This window comes from Eleutherodactylus coqui, chromosome 6, assembly GCF_035609145.1.
Source record: "Eleutherodactylus coqui strain aEleCoq1 chromosome 6, aEleCoq1.hap1, whole genome shotgun sequence".
In the NCBI taxonomy this organism is placed as follows: domain Eukaryota; kingdom Metazoa; phylum Chordata; class Amphibia; order Anura; family Eleutherodactylidae; genus Eleutherodactylus; species Eleutherodactylus coqui.
The window spans coordinates 164,549,129-164,571,223 of record NC_089842.1 but is presented as its reverse complement, the minus strand read 5'-3'; the positions used below and the strand labels follow the sequence as shown (position 1 = coordinate 164,571,223).

Genomic DNA, 22,095 nt, shown 5'->3' with positions numbered 1-22,095 from the left:
GGGGGAGACGAGGTGTGTGTAAAACAAAAAAAACATACTCGCCTCCCACTGTGTGCTGCTGGGGGCTGCCTTTCCAGTCCTCTGTTTATATTGGCGGCAGCGGTCATGTGGGTTGTTTAACGGAGTCAACACTGCAGCCAATAGGAGGCCTGCTGGGACGTCATCAGTGATGTCTCGTAAACTTGCCTCGAGGCTTCTACATTAGAAGCTCACATCACAGTTTCACAGAATGTCACCAGGCCTGTTTGCTGGGTGACGTCATCTGTCAGATGCCACAGCGCTAGAGTGCTGAAGCAGAGGTCCGACGCTGGGGAGAATATACTTCTCTTGTATAGTTTTGAGCATGGGGAGCCCAGAACTATTTTTAAAAAAACTTTGAAAACTCCTTGTGGATTTCCACAGAGAGCATGGCGGTGACAATGACGAGACATGTGACTCCGGCACGGTTGCACAGTGTATTGGCACAAGATGCATAGGAGCTGAGCCGGTGTTCCCATGAGTAGGATACTGAGGGAGAAGGTTGCTGGGAAGTTGGAGAGCATGCAGACGTAGCCACCATAGTGGTATTATACCTGTCGAGTGCTGAGCCATTGCCGGGAGAGAGCCCAAATCCCACCAGGTGAATAACGCCTGGGGAGCGTCATTACTAGAGACTGAATAGGGCCAACAGTATCAAGTGCTAATGCTCTGAAAAATAGGACCTGCTGTAACTGTTCCTTGAAGTTTTTTCAGTAAATAAAATAAAACAAAACCTTTAAAGTATTATTACATTTCCTTCATTTCTAAAATTGAATTTTATGGTGCGTTACATCATTAACGTATCACGCCTATACAGTTTGAGTAGCCTGATAGTAATTCTATGTTGATGGCTACTTAAATAGTATAACATGCCCACTTATTTACAGGATAAGGGAGTAGGTCCAGCGTAGGGTAAAAACTCTGAGTTAGGGCAACATGTTTGCCTGAAACTTGTAAGACTACAAATGCTTCTTGTTCTTCTGTCTGGATTTTTCAATAAAGAGAAAGAGTTTTTACCCTACGCTGGACCTTCTCCATTTTTCTGTGCATCAGTTGTGGTTTTCACCCAGTCCTTACGTGAGGGTGACTGCAGAGGAGCTTGTTTCTGGGTTGCAGTGCCCACTTATTTGGCACGTTAAATCAATGTAGTACATTAAACATTAGGTTGGCGCATGCTACATTTGTATGTGGTGCTACCTCGTCTCACCACTGCCGTTCCATCACACCCCACGAGGCGTAACATATGACCCATAGGACTTCATGAAGCCCAGGTTGTCTGCTCATAATAAAAATAGATCGGACGTGGCAGCAGCCAAACCCCACTTTTTTCCAGCCCAGTTCATGAGCCTGAAGTTGGTTTACAGGACCATTTCTTTGCAAATAATTATTTGGTGACTGTTTATTAGTTTTATAAACCTGCACAAATCCACAATATATATTCCTATTACCCGCATCTTATCACCTCATTACATTGATGTTCAGCTACATTCTCTTCTGTTATTTTTATTGAGCCACACACAAAAAAATCAATAAAAGAGTTTTATATACGCTGCATTTTTCATTCTATTGCGCTCTGCTGTCATCTGTACCTGTTTTAGCTAGTGGGAATGGCATTAAGAATACATTGCAAGAATGTGACAGTAGGGTGATGTGTGCATATTGCTTGCATAGGTGCTTCAGGCGTTGGTGGGGTGTTTGGAAAACTGTGTGCTCCGCTTATGGACTTGTGCATATGGATATATAATTATGATTTCTTTCTCGGCTAGGGCTCATCATGCACGCAGGAAAGCCATGAAGCAGAATACCGCTTTAATATGGCATGGGATGGAGCATTCAATTTTTTTCTCCTTGATTTTATACAGAGACTCCATTTTATATTTATCTGAGACCCATGGTGGTACAAAGTATGAACCCATAGATGTCTGTGGGTGCTGCGTTACAAATCTGAACGACATGCGTTGATAATATGGCAGTGTGCATGAGGCCTTGAGAGGGTTGTGCCAGAATTTCAAGTTATCCCCTATCCACAGAATAAGGAATAACTTGCTGATCCATGGGGGTCTCGTCACTGAGACCCTTGCTTATCTCAAGAATGGGACTCCCGTGTCCCGTTCTCCTGCCACTGCGGGGGTCACTCTAAATGGAGCGCTGGCTGCATATGCATGGTCAACGCTCTATTCATTTCAATGTGAGTGATGGAAATACCTGAGCAGTCCCACTGAAAGTGAATGGAGTACTGGTCTCTCCTTACTGCTGGAGATGAAGTAAACCTGTAGTGAGGACAGGAGACATGGGCATCCCGTTCTTGAGATTGGGTATTTCAGCGGTAAAACTCCAACCCATCAGCAAGTTATACACTATCCTGTGAATAGGGGATAACTTGAAATTCTGGTACAACCCGCTTAAGGCTTAATCACGTCAAAAACCACAATGTGATAGCAGCATTTATAATAAACTCTTAAGGCCCTATTACACACAACAATTATCGCTCAAAATTATCTCAAAAGCCATCTTTTGAGCAATAATCGTTGTGTGTAAATGTGTTCCCATCGTGCACTTTTCGTCCATCGCTGACTTCAGGTCCGCATGAAATCCTCGTCCCTCAGGATGATAAGATAAGAGGGACCGCATGCTTTGTGCTCTCCCCGGGCAGCGCTGATAACATTCTCGAACAGCTGTTAACAGCCGCTGCCCCGCTGGAGAACAATAGTGATGTATTTAGAGAACAGACCACCTGCTGTTCTCTAAATACATGCAATGAAGTACTAAAGGGCTGATTAGCCCTTTAGTACCTATGCAAAATGATCGCTCAGAATGGTCGGTTTCTGACAAAGTTTGAGTGACCGTGTGTGTGTGTAAATGCACCTTTAACCTTCCAGTTTCAGCAGATAATGGTAATTCAGTTTTAAGGATCTCTGCTTGTTGATATTCAATAGGAATCTACATTGTTTTCTTCCAGTGGATAAAAATCTGTCCCGGTCAAGTAATGTACACAGAGGAGCGCAGCTCATTACAAGACCCAGTTCTGATAACACTACTGCTATGAGCCGTACACCTGTGAGGACATGCCCCAGGGGTATTCTGTATCTGGATTGGCATGTTATTTGCAATGTAAAGTATTGACTGCATTCCTATGTTTATGATGTTACATACAGTACATACTGATGATGACTTGCTATTACTATAGTGTATTAATGTTGTCATGCTTGCAGTTGCCTAAAGGCCCATTTAGACAAAATGATTATTGCTCAAAATTTGCTCAAAAGCCATCTTTTGAGCGATAAGCGTTGCATGTAAATGTGCCCATCTTTCAGTTTTCTGCCGAACGATGGATTTCAATTCGGCTTGAAATCTGTCCTTCAGCAGAACAGCTGCTAAGTCACTGTGTTCTGCCCGTGGAGCGCTGATAACAGCTGTTAGCCCAGTGGTGGCGAACATACGGCACATGTGCCAGAGGCGGCACTCAGAGCCCTCCCTGCTTGCACGCGTCGCCATCGGCCGCTCACCACTTGTGAATACCGGCAGAGGCCATGGCTCCCCGGTATTCTTGTATTATGTTGCCACCAGAAGTTAGGGATGGCGACATAATAAAGGAGTTTTAGGTGTAGGATCCAACAGCACTCACAGAAACAGCAAAGAGCCCATACAGGGTGGAGAGGAAAAAGAATGCAGAGTCAGAATAGGGTTAATGAACAAAAACCCAATGTATAGGCATAAACAAAGAAAATTTGGCAGCATTCAAAAGGTGATTTTAAAAAATAAAAGTCCAACCTTTATTCCATATTTTTTAAAAAGATCTGGCAATGTTTCAACCAAAAAGGTCTTTGTCAAGTCTTTGTAAAAATATGATATAATACAGGAGTTTGACATGTTCTAACACCCCAAGCTTCTGATAGGGAGCGGCTCCAGCAGCAAGAGACAGAGCAGCGGCGGCATGAGCACATCCACTGCCAGCAGAGGCCGGAGGGAGCGGCAGCAGCAGCAGCTGGAGAGCAGGACACAGAGCGGCTGCAGCACAGACTGTGGGGTGTTACTATTACTCTGAGGGCCGCTGTGGGAAGCCACTATTACTCTGAGGGCCGCTGTGGGAAGCCACTATTACTCTGAGGGCCGCTGTGGGAAGCCACTATTACTCTGAGGGCCGCTGTGGGAAGTCACTATTACTCTGAGGGCCGCTGTGGGATGCCACTATTACTCTGAGGGCCGCTGTGGGATGCCACTATTACTCTGAGGGCCACTGTGGGATGCCACTATTACTCTGAGGGCCGCAGCGGGGTGTCACTATTACGCTGGGGGCCGCAGCGCGGTGTCACTATTACGCTGGGGGCCATAGCGGGGTGTCACTATTACGCTGGGGGCCGCAGCGGGGTGTCACTATTACTGCTGGAGTATGTTTACATGTGGCAGAAATGAGCAGGGCTCTTTCAAAATAGACAGGGTGCAGATTTTGACTGCTTTTTGGATGCGGAAATGCTGCAGAATTTTCCACAGAAATTTCCGCTGAGGACATTCTTCAGTATTTCCGCATCCAAAAAGGAGTCAAAATCTGCACCCTGTCTATTTTGAAGCGGCCCGGTCCTTTTTAGAACGACGGGGGTAAAATCATACGTTGTGATAAGCCCCGCCCCCTGACATGTTGGCACTTTGCGATAAATAAGTGGGTTTTGGGTTGCAGTTTGGGCACTCAGTCTCTAAAAGGTTCGCCATCACTGTGTTAGCCAGAACAAAGAGAATATATTGAGAGAACATCGGGTGGTCCTCTGAATAAATTCAGCTCCTGGTAGCTCTCATGCTACTAATTGGCATTAGTATCTCTAGAGACTGCAATTTATTGACTCTGCAGCTTATCACTGTTACAGCTGAGAGACTGACCAACCATGAGTGGACAAACCATCCCCTGCATGGACAAGTGCTGCTTCAGTGCCCCAAGTTTGCACATTGCAACCTCCAAAAGCTTGTGCCTCCATAGTGGTGAAACCGCCATGCATTGTGCTATATGTACTGTAACCACCAAGAACTATGCCTTTTAAAAGTGCAACCAACAAGCTTGAACTTTTTCAAAGTAAAGTTTCTGTTTTGTGACAGTCTGTGTGAATTGCTTCACCAGTCCTCTGTTGGGGGTAAATATGACCAATGCCCCCTTAAACTCACTTCTCTAACTCACTACACATCTTTGTGTCTATGGCATATCCATAACAGATTTTTATCCATTGGAAGTAATAAATTAGGTTTCTATTATATGAAATCAAGTAAGAACTTAAAAACTGTGTGGAATCGGTACAGAAAATGTTTTGGCAAATTCTATAACTTTTCATTGTCCAATGAATAACATTTACTTGCTGAAAACCGTAATCTCCTTCCAAAATGCAGCAGGTTTGCTTGCAGAGCCATGTAGTGTAACCCTGAGATACTTTCAGTGAACATCTGAGATAGACTGGTTGCTAAGGAGGTGCTGCCTGGCATCTCCATTGTCTTGCTTGGCAATATATCCATAGCAACCAGATTGTCAGACATAACTGGGCTGAGCAGCCCAACGTTAGATTATCATTGTGCTGCCAGCAGAGAACAGGAAAAGTAGATTTTCTGTAATCGAAGCCATACAAATCCCGAAAGGAAAGACTGCACAGGCTGGAAGAAGCAATGTTGCATTATTTCCCTGTTGGCGTCGATATGGAAATTGAGAGACATTGCTTCCGCAGCGGTTTATAACAACTTGATAATTGACTTGAATTTATAAATTCCCCAACACTGCATATGAAAATGGACATAAACCCTCCTGGGTTATTTGGCCCCCTCCTTCCAGCATGGGATGATTGATGGAGATTTGTGCTATGAAATGTTTAGTCTCTTCAGTGTCTGTTCTGTTCAATGGAGACTGGAGGCGATTTTCTTTATTGCTCCTTAGAGTCCCATCCATCGAATCAGATTTGTACCTCAAAGAATACAAATTATTGAGCATCACAAATGACCTGTTCTGCCAATGGCTCAAGACCCGGCAGCGGCCATATGAGGCTCTGCTTACAAGTAAAGAGCCAAGTAATATACGAGTGCGGAGCTGGATGTGACAGGCGGTGACATCTGCTGATCGGATGTGTGAAAAATAACTGGACAGCATTGTCCACACGGGACGCCACAAATTATCCTTCATCCAGTTGAAATGGAATTTAACTCTTTCACCAATGGCTATAATTGCAATCGGACATTTGATTCTCCTCTTACTCTTAGATACTTGCACTATTAAATTAAACCCATGTTGTTCTGATCTCTATGGTGACTTTACTGTGATTCCTCCACAAAGCTCAGAGAAGAACTTTGTAAGGACTAGCTTGGTGATGAATTTGTAAGCAAACCTGAGGAACTTTGATGGTAGCACATTTACCCCACAAATTATAAGTGTCCGGAAACAATCTAATTTGTATTAAAAAGGCAATTTCAGGCCACTTTGCGGCTCCCGGGCAGAATATGCATGGGATGTAATACTGTATATCTCATAATTTGGGACTGAAATGTTACAGGGGTTGTCCCAGACACATTACTTGGACTCTTCCACAGTGCATTATTATGGAGGAAGCTGAGGGATGTGTATGATTGCATGCCTCTCCATTTGCACCTTTCTTATGGATGGGACCAAAGGCTGGCCAAATGAGGGGATGTGGAAGCAGAACAGAAGACCACTTCATATAAACCAGATAGTGAGGTACATTCAAATTCTAAGGTCTTCTGATTGGAAATAGGAGCAGATAGAAACGTGGGACACATTTTAGAAGATGACGGTATGCTTTGGGGGTGAGTGAGACACATGGCAGAATAACCCAACAGAGCCCACATGACTTAAAATGCTAACACTCAAGTACCAAAAACTGCATGTAATCATCTATTTTCTTCACTTCATTGGAGGACCCCTATTGGCATTCACCAGTGGAGTGAGACGTGGTGAAGGTGTCATGGATGTAAAAAACATGCATTTGTGGGTGCCACGGTTCCAAGACAACCGAACGTCAAATGAGAGTGAACCAAAGTACCCCCGTCCACGTAGCAGCTGATCCAACAACATGATTGAGCAAGTGGTTATGGAGGACCACCAACTGACTATGGAAGAGATTGACTGCAAAGTTGGCATTTTTGTAGGATCCCTGCACGTTATCCTGGGTGAAAGCCTGAAGATGTGGAAAGTTTCCTCCAGGTGGGAGTCACAAATCCATCAAGACAACAATCCTGCTCATCCAGTAGCCCTTATTCGGGGTTTCTTCATGACCACAACTAGAGATTTTTTGGTTTTTCCAGTTTTCATCTTTCTGGGTTAAGTAGTTTTTTTTAGAAAAACATCAGAAGACCTTAGAACTTGAATGCATCTCATAGTAGGTTGAATTAAAGCATCTTTTACATGCATTTATTAACATTAGATACAAGGTGGCCAACCACTTTAAGATCTTAGTGGAATCTTGTGTGCAATAAGCTGAGGTTGATTATGGAATGTCTTGGACTATTTTGCCCCTGTGTACAGGGCTTCATAGGTTTAGTTTCCATAAGTATATACCGTAGTGCAGGCATGTTACACAGCTCTATGCAGCCCTGTTTCCACAATCTACTTCTTTCTGGGGAGGCTGTGGCGCTACGAACTAGTACATTTCCCATTTATTTGATTACCAGTGGTTTCTGCAGCCAGATCCAATTGTTTTGTTAAGATGGCATTAGTTATGGTGCTTTTAGATTGAGCAATTATCGTTCAAATGAGCGAAGGTGAACCATAATCGTTCATGATAAACGCCAGCCTACAACTAAACGACGACTGAGAATGGTTCGCATTTCATTCTTCACTCATTTTATGCAGGCTTAAAAATCATTTGAACTAGCCAATGGCTGCAGGAGCGTGAACGAGTTAACGGTGACATCACTCGCTTGTGTAAAAGGACCTTTATATGAGACAACCCTCTAGGTTTCATATGCTTTAGGGCTGCTGCAGATGACCGCAATGTATTTGCACAGTGAACCAGTTGATTTGTGCACACATTGGCACATAGTGCTGTGCTTTTTGCACATACATGACCTGTTCATATGCACGCAAAACACTCCCAACATGATTTAAAAAGCTATTTAGCCTAATGAGGTTTAGATGTGTTCTGTTTTACACGGAATTGTCCAGCGTATTGTGTATTTGTGCCTCCCATAGACTTCTATGGGAGCCTGTGCTACAATATATGCAGAAGGATAGAGCAATCCCATACACAACCCACAGACAAAGTGGCTCTCTTCCTGCAAGAAAGCTGCCATGTTGTTCTAATGTCATAATGCCTATTTGAGCCTCTGACAGATGTTTTTCCATGACTGCTCGGTGTCTCCCATCTACTGATATCGAGGTATAATATTTAAGTGTTTACCCCTTTAAAAAGTATAGAAATTCTGTCTGTTCATGGTGAAATTTTTAACATATTCATTTATGCCTAAGGAACTGAGAATAATTTAAACCAATGATTTTATTACAGAAAACAAATTAAGCTCCACTAAATTCAGCTTATGAATATGTTTATTATATCTCAAACGACTATGGCTTCTTTAAAGAGCCCATAGTCAATTAAAGTGCATCCCGTTACCTCTTATTACGGTGATAATTTCTGTGCCTGCAACCCTACATCATAGTAAAATACAACACGAATGTCCTATTGGCACAGTCACTGAATAGAGAATAGGCAAGCAGAGAGTCTAATTGAAAATATGTTTGCTTCGCCGCTCCAGGAATTAAGAAAATATTATTTTTTCCCAGAATTCTGCACTTTATATGGAAAAAATACTGAAATGGAAGATTTGCATGAAATTTTATTTCAGAAAATGGGAAATAACACATTACAGAAACATAGAAAACTGTGATACTTTGTGATTACATACATGCTGCTATTGACATAACATTATACAGTCAAGATTTCATGGAAATCCGGGCACTAGGGCTTACATTGGATTGTTCAGTGAAATATTTACCGTCTCTCTTGAAGTGTAGTGCAGTTTATCTTTGCACATTTTTATCATTACTTATGTGTAGATAACGGGTTGGAAACGGAAAATCAGTATGTATATATATATATATATATGTATAGAAATATTGTAATAGATGCTGCTGAGTTTGTCATTTGGCAGGAGTCATCCCAGAGGCTATAACATAGGTATGCAAGTAATAATGCAATAGCCTTATCTAAATCTTGACTTCAAGAGATAATGCTATGCAGTCCCAAAGAAGTGAGTAACATTCTGCTACATTGTTTCATAGAGCTGGTGCAGTACCACATAATGCCAGCAGATGGAGAACTCTCAACATATAGAAGAAAAAGGGATAACGCTCCCCATCTGCTGGCAGTTTGTGTTACTGCATTAGCTGTACCTATTTCCTGATACAGCGGGTAGTGGCTATGTCCTAGTTTGCCATGACACAAAATGTGATTATTTTAGAAACAAAATAGCAATTCCATATTAAAAGGGTTTATGAGATTAGTAAAACATGTCTAGTTTCTTCCACAAACAGCACTTGTCTAGTCCATAGGCTTTGGCCAGTATTGCAACTGTCTCTTAAAGGGGTTTTCCAGATCTGCAGTATTGATAGCTGATCAATAGTTGATCAGGAAGGGGTCCAACACTGCAAACCCCGACTAATCAGCTGATTGAATTGACAGCAGCGCTCCAGTGGAAGTTGCTGTCACTTCAGTCTATACCAGGCACAGCGCCGTACATTATATAGCGACTTTACCTGGTATTGCAGCTCAATCCCAATCCCAATATGCTCTCAGGCCATGTGACTGATGAATGTGACTTCACATGCCTGGTAAGAAGCCATGGCACTAACATGAACCTCTTCAATCAGCTGATTGGCTGGGATCCCGAACAGTGGACCCCAATGATCAACTATAAATGACCTATCTATCCTGAGGACAGGTCACCAATAGTACAATTCCGGAAAATCCCTTTAAATGTGGTCAAGCTGCAATACCAGGCACAGTTTATGGTGGCGCTGTTTCTGTAAAACTGCAGCCAAGTTTTTCTAATCTCTTATAACCCCATTTAAAGGAAAGTAAGAATGTTTTATGAAGAAAGAAGACTTTTCTGGGAGCTTTTCATGGCCACTAATATAAATAAGTTCCCAGAATGGTGGATGTGATGGCTCATATTCAGTATATTACACATTCATTCTACCCGCACATTACAGAAAATAAAGGAATGATTAGAATTACACATTTACATTTCTAATTGATTTTCATTGTCAGAAGATGCGATTAGCAATTAGCAGCATAATTTTATAAACTGGTTTCCAGTAATGTGCATCTAGTAATTAGCAGGAAAGCAGATTTTCTTGTATTAATATTCATTTCATTTACATGCAGATGTAGAAGAGGAGTTTTTCAGACAGTAGAGCTCATTACTGTATTACACGACTTGTGTGTGTGCTCTTACATTTACTACATTGTCTTAACCTGGCATGTTAGAACAGGTCACATGACACTAAATGGCAAATTCAGCTCTGCTACATCTTATATACTTATAAACAAATCAGAAATCATATTTTTATTGTTGGAGCTTTGCAGTTTCATGGTTAAAGTAATTCTATATATCATATGTATGAATTAATTTAACCTCTTAATGACCACCTTTTTCTAGATTTTTTTTCTCTTTTTTATATGGTGGTCATTGAAGGGGTATTCCAGGACTTGAGCTATTAATGACCTATTCTGAAAATAGGTCATCAGTAGTTAATCGTCGGGGATCTGATGCTTGAGATCCCCGCTGATCAGGTGATTCTCTGACTTGCTGTCAGTGCAGCGAGGCTGGATGTTCACATTTGTGGTTATGATTGGATATGTAATAGGAGGCATCGCTCTTCATTTCAATGGAAATCAAGACTTGCATTACACTTATGACCCTGGCAACCAATGACAACGTTTGACCCTGCTGCACTGACCGTTTGTTGTTAGATCAGCTGATTAGTGGTGATCCGAAGCTGCAGATCCTAGCTGATCAACTGTGGATGACCTATCCTGAGGGTAAGTTATCAATAGTAAAATCGTGGAACACCCCTTTAAGAAAACCCACATTTTAGGTGATGCTCAAATAGTACTAAAAACGACAGAACGCACTTATGTCATGGGATCACCAGACCTCTGTGTAGTAAGTGCTGCAGTACAGATCTATGTAGCAAAGGTGACATAAAAAATGGTGCCCTTCCACTGTAAATGGGTTTCCAATAAAAGTTCGAGATGCAAAACTATAATGTTAACGCAAAATCTATGATGTGTTTAAAAAAAAAAATCAACCCGCCTCCTCCCCCATTGGTCTAATCAGAACATATGGAAGATGTACATTTATATACCAAATAATAACCCTGCAGAGACTATCTACAGTCCTAACCCTTCCCCTAAACATCATTAACAATACATGCAATACCTTAAAATAAGGCTGTGCCCTGAAATGTCTCCAGTATTTCATCATGAGGCTAGAACAGAAAGTCTGCTCTTTCCCTAGAAACAGTGCCTGATAGTACAGCTAGCCCCATTTACTTTATTGGGGGTGAACTGCAATACCAGACACAACCTAAAGACAAAAGTGGCAATGTTTACAGAAAAAAAATTTGATCATTTTTTTTTCTAATATTATATAACACAAGTTTAGGCCTCATGCAAATTAGCCACATTTTGTTAATTTAAAGTGACCCTCTGATCCTGGAAAACAAAGATGGCTGTACCGCTTATCTGGTGTACACTATGCATTAGTATGCATCTGTAGTCTAAGACACGTCCTACTGCTCTGACTGGCCAGTAGTGCTCACATGGACAGCACTGGCCAATCAAAGCAGGTGTAATGCCTTAGACTAGTGGTGTACACTAGGTAGTCAGAGAAGCAATGCAGCCATCTTTATTTGTCCTTTAAAGGAGGGTCCCTTTAGCATTATTTAGATCTAGCACCACCAGGCCCCCAATATATAGTTCCTCTATAGAACCTTATAGTGGTCTGTGTTCACTTCAGTAGGGCTTTTGGGGAGTGGGTCTGGGTGTTACAGCCCTACTACTAGTGGCACCATGTGAAACAGTACAAGTCTACAGTTCTATTTATTTGCTTAGTAGTCAGAAAGCATTTCCAAGAAACTAGCAAGGAGTAAGTTACCATGTATCCCATTTTCAGAGTTAAGAGGTTAATCCCTTCTTCATGCCGGCCGCAGTGTGAAGAGCGCGTCAGCCTGATCAAGTGGTCCTAAACATTTCACAATTTCGATAGAGAACTGTTGAACTGTTAAGAACCACTGAGCCAGGTAGACTATCGGGCAGGAGCGCACGTTCCAGAGCGAGGAGGAGGCGGCTGCAATGTGGATGAGCAGCATTCACACGCCAGACACACCTAGGACAGAATAGATCATGTTAGCAATAAACACTGAATTAATTACCCCAGAGACAAGTCCCATCTGAATCCCCTCGAGAACAATGAGTCCTAGAATTAATTATTACAAACTGATGTAGCAGAGCTGAATTTGTCAACTCATTCATTGGGGCTTCACAGCATAAACGTACTGGGTTTCTTAAAACATTTTGCTGTATCATGATGAGCTGTGCCAAATAACAAACTCGGCTCTGCTGCACCTATTCTTAGATCAGTAAGATCAACTCCTTCACACCAGGAAGTCACTAGAGTTTTGCAGTGACAAGGAAGTATTTCTTAAGGATACCCCCCTGTAGTTGCTGGATTAAAATCACCGCATACTGCTGCAGGCACCATGTGCTGGAACAGGTGCAGCTATGTCCATTATGGCTTAGTATCATACCGACTGACAGAAGGGAATGGATAGTGGGAAATGAAGGAGTTCTTCAAGGTAAGTAAATCATGGCTGCTTTCTTTCAAACACAGCGCCACCCATGTCCAAAGGGTTGTGTGTGGTATTGCAGCTCAGCTCCATTGAAATGAATCGGAGCTGAGCTGCATTACCACACACAACCAACGGACAAGGGTGGCGCTGTGTTTGGAAGAAAGCAGCCATGTTTTTCTAAGCTGGGATACAAAACACAAGTAAACCTCATATGCATGCACATTTAGGTGTAGTAGAGCTGAGTTTGCAATCAGGAATTGCAGATGAACCTATGCATTTTCTGAACTTTGAGAGTGATCACAATGCACAAAGAGTAAAAAGAAAATACCATCTTTAACAAAGAAAATAAGTAACCATGGTATAGATCTAGCAGAGCTGAATTTGGATTTGCAAATGTTGTGCATAATAATCGGCGAATTTAGTTTTTTTAGCACTTTTACCTGAAGTTCTGTGTAAACCAGAAAACACTTCCTGATATCACAATAAATTGTGCCAGTTGACAAACACAGTGCTACTCCACCAATGTATACATACAGCAGTGCTTAAATCATTGATACAATAAGAATAGGGGAAAAAAACATACAAATTAATGTTAATGCCAGCCAACCCTCCAGAATGTCCAGTTGGCGGCTCCTTCACAATCTATAGCCATGACCCTGCTGGTCAGGTGCTATGGATTGGCAGAGCCGAGGATTGCTCCGGCCTATAGTGTCAAGGTCATAGAGACAGGTCTGCCACTGCTTCGCTTCCCCTTGACTCACCTGATGCCAGGCTTCTCCAGTGCACAATGAGATCTTCTGAGCTTCTCAACAACAAGGACACTCCTTATATATACAAGCATCAGCTACCAAGCCATACCTATACAATCACAGAGGAATGCCACCCTCGCCTGACATTACCAGTTTTTCCAGGCTATTTTTTTTTTCAGGGTGTTTAACAACCATCTGAAGACTGAGCCAAACGTCAGCAGACATGGTCAAACCTGTTCCCAGCAACTCATGGACTTTCTTTGCTTAGAAATAGAAATTGCTTAACAGGTTCTGTGAAGAAGCTGGAGGTGGCTTGAGATGGGAGTAAGAAACTCCACCCAGGTGTAACCCTCTCGGCAGCTATTAACGCCACAGTAAAGGAGCAGTGATTATTATGTAAGTCTATGGGATGATGGCTCCATGTGCTGCAGGCAGGGCTGCTTTATGAATGAATCACATCATAATAGCCATAGGTGACACTGCCTGTCCTTAGAAGAATTGCCGTGAACACCTAGAAAAGTCAAACTGGAAGTGAGTTCAGAAACTAAAGTTATCCTAAGAATGGTCTAGAAATGATCTAATAGTGCAAAATGTGTTAAACAAAACTTTTTGGGGAAGAACAGGCGTGACCTGAGATGCCGCACTTCTCTCCTCATGCTCGTGTGAGCCTGGCCTGTAAAAATATATAGCTGCATGATATAGCCCATAGAGAACGATAGGGCATGAGTGATAGCCTATGATCATCACGCATAATACACAGTAAAATAGAACATGCTGCATTCTTTTTTACGCAGTTATTATACGCAATGTATATACACAAGTGTGACAGGATCAATGAAAATCAATGTACTTCCATTGACTCCATTCACTCCGTATTACGAGCATGTAATACTCTATTAAATTACGCTTGTGTGAACCTGCACTTAGGGCATGCCGCTGGAACCTTGCTCTCGATCTGTATCCACAGCAAATACTGAGGAAGAGGCTCACTTGCCTCGAAACTCGTATATACACTGGTTATAATAGAGAAGTTGGGCAAAATTTCCCATAAGTTATTCTATCATTCCCAAGTTGCGCCTGTTCTTTCAACAACAAAAAATAAATGAATTCTTAGCACATTTTGAACTTTTATCTCAGACGTCCACCTTAAAGGTTGTGATGGTTTGTTTTGGGATTGGCTACACCTTTAGTCCTCCCAATATAGACTTAAGTTCCACAAGGTCAGTAAAGATATAGTCTACGTGCATTTTTCCTATCTGGGTTGCGCCTCTTATTTTCTACCGCTGCCTACTAGAAATGATCTGGTGCCAGCAGGGAGATCTTGAGTTGGTGCTTATATCTGGAGGGTTTGGGGAGATAAGAAACAAATAGAAGGCATCTTGAACAGATGGTGGGTCCTAAAGGTCCTATTACACGGGACGACTGTCAGATGCTTCAGAGGAGCGAGGATCACTCACTGAATAGAGGCGGAGTGGGACGGAGATGGTTCTAACCTCCCGCAGCCAATCACAGTAAATAGACCACCGTTCATAGATAAATGTCTGGAGAAAAGTAGACTATGCAGAAATGCTGCTCAGTGTTGGTTCCAAAGTTCATGCAGCCGGCGTTCTGCTCGAAAAAAGGGGATACTGATGCCTCTATGAGGGATGGTTCACGATCAGAAAATATGCTGACAAAACTGAGGAAATGGAAGGGAGCAGGCATGCAAAAAAAACCTGTTTATATAAAAAGTTCTGCAGCATAACTGGGGTGGTATCATGTCGTCACAGCCTTTCCGCCCCATTAACGTACCGCTCCATGTGCCTTATGTCAGAGGGAGATGGGAGTGGATGGTTCTTTGGGGCAAGAGGTATTCTATCCCTGTCCTATGGGCTGCTGCTCACCTTATCATCCACCACCACCAAACAGCTCACCTGGCTGGCCAATTCCTCTTTTATATTTTGAAGGTGCTAAAATCTAGAGCAGACAGGGTTCTGCCTTGGGCATACACTGGGTGCTAGAAGAGAGGGTCGGGAATCTTGAGCAATCTGCTAAGATCTGGAGCAGGAGGAAAGTCTTTGGTGGAAGAAAAAATTTGGAGTAGATAGTGGGTTTTCAGAAGGTGCTAAAATCTGAAGCGGGTGAGGATGGGGCTTGAATCGGTGTTCATATCTGAAGAGGGTGGTGGGCTTCCTTGTGCTGGTGCCAGTAGCCTGGAATCTCAAGCAGGTCTTGCTCATGTAGACTGCATACCCTTTATCATGGCCTATTGAAGGTAGTGGGGTGTTGTGAAGTGTGCTAGCGGAGTTGGATAGCAGTGGACTTGGCGGAAGGGCTCCACTGACAGGACTGTTTCATATCACAGGTGCACTTAGAAGAAGCATGGCTCTAATTTTTTCCATGGAAACTCTATCTTTTAAGTGGTATTACAGTAAGTAAGCTAGTACATAGTTTCTTCCAGTATATTTGGATATATTGTACATGAAGTAACAATGTATTATAAAAGCTTTAGTAATAACAAATAATCATTTTTGTTCTGAACCATGGACCTTGCATATGTTTATTTGATTGGGTGGACTTGAAATCTTACCATTGGACAACATGTATGATAGCTGTCACGAAACCAATTGGCTTAAGGATAGAGCTAGGGGCTTCACCTGTGACTCCCTGGTTTTCACCCAGTAATGCTACCAATCAGTATCTGGTCTTCACTGTGGGGGAACACCAGACCCTTACCCAAGAAATTGTCTCTGTTATGTGGCTGCTGACGTAACAGAGTCAGAACTACCATAATGTGGCATCAAAAGTTGTAGACAGAGACTTGGTCATAGAAAAGAGCTGAGGTCGGGACAGGCAGAATACTTATTGTGATGATAAAACAGGCTGAGGATCGGGGCAGGCGGCAGACAGTGTTGTTGTTATTAGCTGTTTAGTCGTTCACAACCCTAAGGCCTCATGTCCACGGTAAGAAGATGATTTAAAATCGGCAGCGTTTTTCCCGCACGCGGATCCGCGCCCCATAGGGATGCATTGGACACCCGCAGGTAGTTAAATACCTGCGGATGTCATTTTTCCCTTCAGGCGCGGATTGCGTGTGCGGGAAAAAAAACGCGGCATGCTCCATTTTAGTGCGGGTCTCCCGCAAGGACGGCTCCCGCAGGCTTCTATTGGAGCCTGTGGAAGCCGTCCAGATCCGCGGAACACCCGTACCTGAATTAAAATTTACCTCTCCGGACGATGCAGATCTTCCCTCCGTCACGGCCGGATCTTATTTCTTTGGCCCGGGGGATGTGCCCGGCGCATGCGCGCGGCACGCTGCCGGCGTGACGAGCACATCCGCTGGGCCGAAGAAAGCAGATCCGGCCGCAATGGAGGGAAGATCCCTAGTGTCCAGACAGGTGAATTTAATCTTATTTTCAGGCCTCATGTCCCCGGGAAAGGAGGGACCCTCTGCGGGATTCTGCATGGAGAATCCGCGGCGGGCCTGATTTTCCCCGTGGACACTAGGCCTTAAGGCGAGCTCCCTCCATGTTTTTCGGTTTTGCATTGCTTCTTGCAGTTGTCTGATATCCATGCCAGTATCAGCCATCATGCCCTTTGGCGGCCGGGTCTTCTTTCACCACTCATCTGTACAAGCATTATAGTGACTCTGCTCGCATTACATGGCCAAAATTTGTGAGCCTGAGCCGGGTCATCTTGCCCTCCAGTGATATATCAGGTCTTATACGATCCAGGACTTCTCTGTTACTCTCGCAGTGCTGGGCATACACAGCAGCTTTCGCCACAGCTCAAACATATCAATCCTCCTCCTATCAGCTTTTTTCGTAGTCCAGCTTTCACATCTTTACATGGCTAGGGGGAACACGGTGGTTTGCACTATCCTAGTTGCAATGCTGATATCCCTACTTTTTCCAATTTTGTTTGTTTAGCATTGCGTTTCGCCCCAATGCTATTCTATGTTTTATCTCTGGCATAGATCCTCCAGCCTGGTCAGTTTTCGAACAAAGGAAGATAAAGTTTCTCATGCATTCTATGGCTTAATTGTCTATTTTGATTTAAATTTGGCCATTTTTTGCAGTTGTCATAACTTGTCTTTTTTAAATTCAGGTAAAAGCCCATTTTTCACTTTCAGTTTTAATCTTACATATCAGCGGCTTCAGACCTGCTTTTATTTCTGCAAGCAGAGTCGTGTCATCCACATAACGGAGATGGTTGATGTTTCTTCCACCTATTTTCAACCCGGTTTCCTGGCCAAAGTAGTGGGAGAAGTCAGGAAAGCTTTGTGAAACAGGCATGGATCAACGCCAAGAGAGCAGACAGAATACTATAACAGCTGTGCACACTAGAAGACTAATTGCTCAGGCATTGGCTATTGGGGGAAGGTGCCTAAAAGAGCTGTGATTTGTCCAAATTGGCCGGGGATGGAAAAGCACAGCCTTTTAACATAAGTGCCAGGTGTGCCTGTACCCCATAGGAATTAGGAAACTGACAGATGGGGCATTTGTCGAAGAAAATATGAGGGAACGGTGCTGACCACAATTGACAGCAGGAAGAGGTAGGGGAAAATGTCAGCCATGGCTAGCGGCTGTTAACCCATTATGTAGGATATACTCTTAAATTGCTCTACTTTCCCTCAAATGCTCAGGTTTTAATCATGTAATTTTTAGGATATTTTCCATGTACTCTAGCTGGGAGTGTATGGCCCAGCTTATGGAGGTACTACTTTATAGCCATGTTCCTAAAGTTCAATTATGTATATCTTGTGCAATACTAAGGAAACCACAAAAACATGATGTGTTGGGAGAGTAGAAGATCACTGAGCTTTTAAGATACTTTTCTAGACAGCCTTAGGAAAGGTAATAATTAGAGATGAGCGAACACCAAAATGTTCGGGTGTTCGTTATTCGTAACGAACTTCCCGTGATGCTCGAGGGTTCGTTTCGAACAACGAACCCCATTGAAGTCAATGGGCGACCAGAACATTTTTGTATTTCGCCGATGCTCGCTAAGGTTTTCATGTGTGAAAATCTGGGCAATTCAGGAAAGTGATGGGAATGACACAGTGACGGATAGGGCAGGCGAGGGGCTACATGTTGGGCTGCATCCTAAGTTCACAGGTCCCACTATTAAGCCACAATAGCGGCAAGAGTGGGCCCCCCCCCCCCCTCCCAACAACTTTTACTTCTGAAAAGCGCTCATTAGCATGGCATACCTTTGCTAAGCACCACACTACCTCCAACAAAGCACAATCACTGCCTGCATGACACTCCACTGCCACTTCTCCTGAGTTACATGCTGCCCAACCGCACCCCCTCCCCCCCACAGCGCACACCAAACTGTCCCTGCGCAGCCTTCAGCTGCCCTCATGCCACACCACCCTCATGTCTATTTATAAGTGCGTCTGCCACGACGAGGGACCGCAGGCACACACTGCACAGGGTTGGCACGGCTAGGTAGCGACCCTCTTTAATAGGGGCGGGGCGATAGCCCACAATGCTGTACAGAAGCAATGAGAAATACAATCCTGTGCCACCGCCATCAGGAGCTGCACATGTGGGCATAGCAATGGGGAACCTATGTGCCACACACTATTCATTCTGTCAAGGTGTCTGCATGCCCCAGTCAGACTGGTTATATGCACCTTAACAGTAACCGCGTTGGTGGTAATGTGGTGGTGACTGCGGACCTAGTACCACGGTTGTATTTTGTTGGTTTTCGGAATGTGGCCAGGATTAAGTGGGCCGTGGCGGGGGGATGGTGGGGGGGCTCTCTTGTAGTGTCGGTAAAGGTGAAATTCTTGGACTGCCGCCAGACGAACCAATGCAAAGGCATTTGCCAACAATGTTTTCCCTGTTGGAGGAGGAGGGGGATGTTTTTGAGGCACTACGTGTCCTCTCCACGTGTCCGTGGTTATATGCACCTTAACAGTAACCGCGTTGGTGGTAATGTGGTGGTGACTGCGGACCTAGTACCACGGTTGTATTTTGTTGGTTTTCGGAATGTGGCCAGGATTAAGTGGGCCGTGGCGGGGGGATGGTGGGGGGGCTCTCTTGTAGTGTCGGTAAAGGTGAAATTCTTGGACTGCCGCCAGACGAACCAATGCAAAGGCATTTGCCAACAATGTTTTCCCTGTTGGAGGAGGAGGGGGATGTTTTTGAGGCACTACGTGTCCTCTCCACGTGTCCGTTCCATGTAAGCAATAGTAGCACTCAAGACAGGCCCCAGTAACAATTCTGAAGCAGCAGTATAGCGGGAGCGCAGTCTTCGTTCCATGTAAGCAATAGTAGCACTCAAGACAGGCCCCAGTAACAATTCTGAAGCAGCAGTATAGCGGGAGCGCAGTCTTCGTTCCATGTAAGCAATAGTAGCACTCAAGACAGGCCCCAGTAACAATTCTGAAGCAGCAGTATAGCGGGAGCGCAGTCTTCGTTCCATGTAAGCAATAGTAGCACTCAAGACAGGCCCCAGTAACAATTCTGAAGCAGCAGTATAGCGGGAGCGCAGTCTTCGTTCCATTTCAGTAGCCTTAGTATAGCCAAGGCACAAGTGACATTTATGTAGCTAAACTGTAGGCCAACCCCACACACCTTTCTGTACCATGAGTGCAGGCGAAGAACATAGAAATTACTATGATTACACTGTAGGTGAGGGCCCCAAAAAATTGGTGTACCAACAGTACTAATGTACCTCAGTAAAAATTGGCCATGCCCAACCAAGATGGCAGGTGAATCGCTTTGGTTAATGTGGCTTAAGTGGTAACTAGGCCTGGAGGCAGCCCAGTGTAACGAAAAATTGGTTCAAGTTAAAGTTCCAACGCTTTTAAGCTAATTGAAACTTATAAAAATTGTTCTGAAAAATTATTTGAGTGAGCCTTGTGGCCCTAAGAAAAATTGCCCGTTCAGCGTGATTACGTGAGGTTTCAGGAGGAGGAGCAGGAGGAGGAGGAGGAGGAATATTAGACACAGATTGATGAAGCACAAATGTCCCCGTTTTGGATGGTGAGAGAGAACGTAGCTTCCATCCGCGGGTGCAGCCTACGTATTGCTTACGTATCGCTGCTGTCCGCTGGTGGAGAACAGAAGTCTGGCGAAATCCAGCCTTTGTTCATCTTGATGAGTGTTAGCCTGTCGGCACTGTCGGTTGACAAGCGGCTACGCTTATCGGTGATGATTCCCCCAGCCGCACTAAACACCCTCTCCGACAACACGCTAGCCGCAGGACAAGCAAGCACCTCAAGGGCATACAGGGCTAGTTCAGGCCACGTGTCCAGCTTCGACACCCAGTAGTTGTAGGGGGCAGAGGCGTCACCAAGGATGGTCGTGCGATCCGCTACGTACTCCCTCACCATCCTTTTGCAGTGCTCCCGCCGACTCAGCCGTGACTGGGGAGCGGTGACACAGTCTTGGTGGGGAGCCATAAAGCTGGCCAGGCCCTTAAAGACTGTTGCACTGCCTGGGATGTACATGCTGCTCGATCTACGCACATCCCCTGCAACATGGCCCTCGGAACTGCGCCTTCTGCCACTAGCGCTGTCGGCTGGGAATTTTACCATCAGCTTGTCCGCAAGGGTCCTGTGGTATAGCAACACTCTCGAACCCCTTTCCTCTTCGGGAATCAGAGTGGGCAGGTTCTCCTTATACCGTGGATCGAGCAGTGTGTACACCCAGTAATCCGTAGTGGCCAGAATGCGTGCAACGCGAGGGTCACGAGAAAGGCATCCTAACATGAAGTCAGCCATGTGTGCCAGGGTACCTGTACGCAACACATGGCTGTCTTCACTAGGAAGATCACTTTCAGGATCCTCCTCCTCCTCCTCCTCCTCAGGCCATACACGCTGAAAGGATGACAGGCAATCAGCCGGTGTACCGTCAGCAGCGGGCCAAGCTGTCTCTTCCCCCTCCTCCTCATCCTCCTCATGCTCCTCCTCCTCCTCCTGTACGCGCTGAGAAATAGACAGGAGGGTGCCCTGACTATCCAGCGGCATACTGTCTTCCCCCGCCCCCGTTTCCGAGCGCAAAGCAGCTGCCTTTATGGTTTGCAGGGAATTTCTCAAGATGCATAGCAGAGGAATGGTGACGCTAATGATTGTAGCATCGCCGCTCACCACCTGGGTAGACTCCTCAAAATTACCAAGGACATGGCAGATGTCTGCCAACCAGGCCCACTCTTCTGAAAGGAATTGAGGAGGCTGACTCCCACTGCGCCGCCCATGTTGGAGTTGGTATTCAACTATAGCTCTACGCTGTTCATAGAGCCTGGCCAACATGTGGAGCGTAGAGTTCCACCGTGTGGGCACGTCGCACAGCAGTCGGTGCACTGGCAGCTTAAAGTGATGTTGCAGGGTGCGCAGGGTGGCAGCGTCCGTGTGGGACTTGCGGAAATGTGCGCAGAGCCGGCGCGCCTTTACGAGCAGGTCTGACAAGCGTGGGTAGCTTTTCAGAAACCGCTGAACCACCAAATTAAAGACGTGGGCCAGGCATGGCACGTGCGTGAGGCTGCCGAGCTGCAGAGCCGCCA

General features: G+C 44.6%; 1 long non-coding RNA gene across 1 annotated transcript; it reads right to left on the bottom strand.

The window, feature by feature from the left end:
• Positions 1–9,447: 9,447 nt before the first annotated feature.
• LOC136632882 (uncharacterized) lies at positions 9,448–13,648 on the bottom strand. The gene is made up of 2 exons (XR_010793198.1): positions 13,612–13,648; positions 9,448–12,387 (listed from the first exon to the last, which is right to left on the bottom strand). It is a non-coding gene; the product is annotated as an uncharacterized lncRNA (long non-coding RNA).
• Positions 13,649–22,095: the final 8,447 nt, after the last annotated feature.